Here is a 6000-nt window from a genome sequence, read left to right as displayed (position 1 = left end):
GCATACCTCAACGAAACCTCGCAGTCATGCCAGGCATTATCTACTTTCCGCTTGCCCTGAAGCTCGATGCTCTTGGATTTGTCCGCGCTAAGTAGCTTATTCTTTCCAGACATGGCGTCCAATCTCACACTTTCCCTAAACCACCGCTAAATTTCGATCGTCTGGTCGTCAGATACACAGCAACGCGGGGGTTTTAGGCAAATCTTACTAGGGGATAATCCTACTCATCATTGTGATACTGTTCTTCGTCTTCTTTCTCCTTCTTCGGACTTGTTTTCCCTCTTTCTTCTCCTCAGAAAGAACAAAGCGCACACGCACAAGCAGAGACTGAAAAGGGGAGTGGAAAAGATATACTATATAAAAAGCGTCCTCAGCTCCATTTGTGTTTAATGACAATCTAATTTGCAATTATAATGTCTTAAGGGGAAATTTGATTTCAATGAACAATTTACTTGCTGTATTTTGTATTTTGTGCGTACATCTTGGGCAAACGCACCATCGAGATCCAGCGAAGATGCGACCGTGGTAACATTGTGATATAGTTTAGCATTTTTCTGTGCTCTGTGTTTGTTGTTTCTCTGGTAGCGATTTTTACAGTTTGCTGCGTTAGAATAAAGAAAATATTGGGCGACTGCATTCTGACATTTGCATTAGTATTCACCATACCACCAGCGGCTTCAATGGCGCGCCCAAATGTATTCATACCAGAGCACGGTGGAGAATCGAGGAGGCTAGGGTTTGGAATTTGGGTGCTCCGGTGAAGAATTGTGTGAAGAATGTCGGGGAAAAGTGTGTGGTTGGAGTCGAATTCCTCTGCCTCCCTTCCCTCCTTCAAAGACCTCCGCCGCTTCTGCCATTCTTTCCCAGTTGGATTCTAAGCCCTCCGCTCCCTCCCGAATCTGCTTCCCAAATCCGATGCAGAGTAGTTCGTAAGGCCACTTTTCCTATTTGCATTTGCCTTCCATGGAAGTCGAAGTGGAGGAAGCGGAAGAGGATTTGGAAGCGGTGCTCGCGAGCGCTTGTGTGCCAGATTTTTTCTAATTTTTGATTGATAATAATTATTTTTCTCCCTACCATTTTTCGCAATGACCAATGCGCTTCGAAATAAATAGCATTTTTATATTTCAATAAATAAACAAATATTGAACTTTGTAAAATAGTTGAGACATACAAAAATTCTCGATTTCTATTGGCCAGTCGGCAGGAACTAATTCGTTAATGTGGCTCTCAACGATTGCAATAGTATCCTGCCGTCGGTAGGAACTAATAAATTGCCCATTTGAAAGAAAATCAATAAATGTGCTTGCAAGAAATTATTAGTGGGGTGAGAAGGTTATTTGGGGTATTTATCCTGAGCATTTTCCAATAATTGATTTTATTTTAATTCTTAGGCCATGTCCAAGACAACTTGTCTGGCAATAAACAAGTTTTTAACTTTTGATATAATGATATCGACCTTCTCATAACAACTTCTTTGTTGAAAAATGCTTCTATGCAATGTTAAGGTCAAGAATCTATGTATAGTAAAATTCAGGTCAAGAATCTATGTATAGTAAAATTCCCACTTCAACATTTTATGCCTTTTGCATGGGGACTATTAGGTACTAGAAGTACATGCGGTTGACATGAGCCAAACGTATAAATGACCATCCATAGGTTATAGTTCAAACACACAGACCATCTAATTTTTTTTGTATTTTTGAATAGTTTGACCCTTCTTTTGTGATACAACATCATTTTTAGTAATTCCACATTTCATGCTTCTACCACTCGTTCTTTTGTATTCATTATAGGTGGATCTTCTTGTATGATTGGTGTAGCATGTAGCTTTTATTATGAAGATTCAATACCTTACAAAAGGCTTCTACATATGTAAGAAGTGACTATAGCTTGGTCTCCCTATCCTTCAGTAATGGTGAAAACCTTTTTAAGTAGTTTTATTATTTCTCTTGGCATCTATCTTTGTAGGTACACCATTCAATTAAGGTTGTTAAGTTTCTTTGTCCAGTTCTCCTGTATTAAATTTTAAATTAGTCAACCATCTTGCTATCATCATGTAGTCATCCTGCAATGAATATTTTTTTTACGTAGATATAACATGACATTTGAGGAAAATCCTACCGATTATACTCTAAATAATATCAATATAATCGTTATAAATAGGCGCTAATATGTACGATTTCTTAATTTTCACTTTAGGGTTGCATAGTTTTGAAATACATTAATATGGCACTGGCATCAAAGGTGAATAATTTTTACTTTAGGGTTGCATAGTTTTGAAATACATTAATATGGCACTGGCATCAAAGGTGAAAGAAAATGTAAAATGTATCATGTGAAAGTAACTTGGTTATATTTTACTTGTCTCTCTTTGCAAATTGTTTAGTAGATAGTCATTTAAATAACATTTCTGAACTGGAAATACCATCAAGTTATTGAATGATTGAGTTAATGCATCCATGGTTTAAAATAATCAATACAGAATGTTTAAAATAATCAATACAGAATGCAAGACGATGGAAACCATCTCTACCATCTACATTGTTTACTTTTCATTCCTCCATGTAGAAATTGAAACAAAAAATGGACTAGACCTTTGATATCTCCTACCAACATTTTTAACATTTTCTTCTGTCTGTGTGATTGGATTAGATTATAAATAGACACATGGATTCTGAGTATGTGGACACTTCTTTTGAAATGACGTAGCTGTATATGTTTAACTTTTAAATTTGATTTTGTTGTTTAAACAATATTTGAATCTTATATTAATTTGAATTAATTAAATTACAATTACTTAGTATATTAAATAATGTTATTTTTCAATTTAATATTAAAATTAAAATTTTATTAGTTCCAATTTTTATATGGTTAATTTTTATTTTAATATTTTACTTCAACTATCTTTTTAATGCTCAATTTTTCAAAAATTTAATAACTTACTTATTTTTATCTTTTATTTGGTGGATTTGATATTAAAATAGGTAGATTTGTATTGATTTTAATTACTAATGTTATGTATTATTGTTTTACATAATTTACATTTAATTTATTATATAGTATTATAATATATGAACAGTATATAAGTAATGTATAGTATTTGGTTTTTTTATAAAATTAAAATTATTTAATAAAAATGTCATAATATGAGAATAATATGTAATATTTATAATTTATTATGTTTATTATTAATTGCGAGTTAAATTATAAATATTAGGAATATTTTATTTAGATACCAAAGTGAAATTATTTAGCAATTAAAAAAATTATTTCTAAAAGATTTAACTAGATATACATGTATATAATTTTTTATAATAAAATTGATAAGTAGATTAAATTTATTTCGTAAGTTACATTACTATATATAAATGATGTAATTAGAATTTATTATTTGTAATATTTAATAGAAATAAGTAGTAGAGATATTTTTATTAGGTTTATCTTATTGTTATTGATTAGATTAGAGTTTGTAATTATGATTATAGTTGGATTGAAGGTTTATTTTATGGAGTTGGATTTTCTTTTATTGTTACATATTTGAGTTTTTTTTTTTATTATAGTTAAATTATACATACATACATACATATATATTTGTGGGAACAATTATTTTGTAAAATCATGTTAACAATTTTGAATTTTTTTTGGAACTATATGCTATGTTTTTTTGCCACACATGCTTACATATGTCATGCCATCAATACCACATATTCTAAAAAAGACATGTTTGTAATATGTGATATTAAGTTTAGCTAATCTCATTATTCATGAAGATTAAACAAATATTTTGTGATATGACATTTTTTTATAGAAGTTCAAACACACATAATTGTCAACAAACAAAGCTTTTTATATTCCGAATTTTGAATTCCAATCACTTCAAGGTACATAAAAACTACACCTATTTACATAGCTGCTAGATTACAAAGGTTTATAAACTGGATAGAAATTATCCATATTATTATTTTATTTTTACTATGATGTACTTTGATCAAAATATCAGACTTAGAGAATAAAAATTGATATACACCATTGCAAAGATTGTTGTATTTTGACATTGATCATTACAATTATTAAGTACTATGGTTCTTTTTCATTTTATATTGCATTGATTATTACATTGCTTAGTTTCCTTTAAAATTATAAATATTACAATTCAACTTTTCATTCAAGTTTAGATGCTGATAAGTATAACTACAAAAAGATAAAGGCCTCGAGACCTAACCTACATTAAAATTGGGAGAGAAATGACACATAAATATGATTTTCCCGAGTGTGATATGCCTTGTGACAATGAAAATTTGCTAGAAGCAATGTTGTGCATAAAGAAACAAAGGAAGATATGGATTGTAACCTATAGGAAAATAGTTATTAGTGCATCACTTCTATCTTGCTTCTTATCAAAGCCAATAATTTCACCACTCATGAATGTACCTCAAATTGATGCATGCAAACGAAATGAACAAGCTTCTATTCCACCAAAAACAACAACTACAATAATTGTAGACAAACAACTACAACATCGCATAGCTAGTCCGGGATACATGCTTATACCATCAAACCTAGAGGGAAAAGAAGAGCCCATAATAGGGAGTGATTGTAGCTCTCAATAGAGCATGTAAATGCAAATGTTGCTATACCTAGAAGACAAAATACATTGAAAATGATACAAGAATAATGTTTTTGTATAATGTAAAAAATCTCAAAAACAGTAACTATCAAATAACTAGCTACCCCCCTTAAGCTTAGATGCACATGGAGCATATCCTTGTCAATAATGATGTAGCTTAAAGACAATTATGCATTTGAGAATAATATATCAATTTAGTTCCATTTTACTTATTACTATGCTTGTCAATACTTCAATTGTTTTCTGCTTTTACAAATGTTTAATAATCTCAAAATAAGCTAGAGTAAAATATACTTATTACGCATTTTTATAAGTGAAATAAACTAGACATAATGACATCAATATTTGTAAATGCAATTGTAGAATTCTTAGCATAAATCTCAATTAACGACCCTCTTTTACAAGTTACAAGTATACAACCAATGAAGAAACAATGTTCCACAACTCTTAATTACCATCTACATCTCCTTGATGGCATACGCATGCATCCTTGCCTAATTTCTCAACAACTAAAGAATTTTGTTGAAGACAACACTTTATAAGGAGGATTGATCATCAGCCTTATAAATTACAAATGAGAAAAAATTCTAAATTTCACGTACATTTAAAAAAAAAATTCTATGGCTTAAGTTGTTTTTCCTCATGTCTTTTAGCTAAATTTTGTATAATTTTTATGGTTGTATGATTTTAGTAGAGTATTAAAGTAATATTAGCTACTGCAATAACTATTGGAACACTAACTCCTCTTTTGAGAGCAACCACCTTGTTAGTGAGCAAACATAGTCCATTTGAGACTAGTCCAAAAGAAATAAATTCTAGCAACAAAGAAGCAAGCTCTATAGTAGAAATTTTTTTCCTAACACCAACAATAACCCCCATTAAAGCATTGACCCTATACCATAAAATTTAGACTATTGAAGGGAGGGTACTAAGTAAAACTCCTATTCATAGATTTAAAAATGGTGGACATGATGGAAAAGTATTTAGCTTTGACTATATTGATAAAGAGAATACTATGATACATGTCACATGATTTAGTAATGTAGTTGAAGAATTTGATAATGTTATCCAATCAGGTGGGATTTATGCCATCTCTAATGAGAGAGTCAAAATTGTTAATTTGAAATATAGTAGCTCTACTAACCTATTTGAGATTGTTCTACATAGCTCATCTAATATTACTATTTCAACAACTATAAATTCCACCATACCTATGTAGTGTTTAAACATTAAGGGCATAGAATCATTGCAATTTTCACCCATTAGCCATGTAGTAGATGTCATTGGCATCATCCTATCCATCAGTCCTACATTAGCCATCCACAAAGTAGATGGAATTGAAAGAAACAAATGTAAAATTACCACCATAGATA

The sequence above is a fragment of the Cupressus sempervirens genome, chromosome 2, assembly GCF_028749045.1.
Source record: "Cupressus sempervirens isolate cs-2001-9-10 chromosome 2, ASM2874904v1, whole genome shotgun sequence".
Taxonomy (NCBI): Eukaryota; Viridiplantae; Streptophyta; class Pinopsida; order Cupressales; family Cupressaceae; genus Cupressus; species Cupressus sempervirens.
This window is presented reverse-complemented; position numbering follows the sequence as displayed.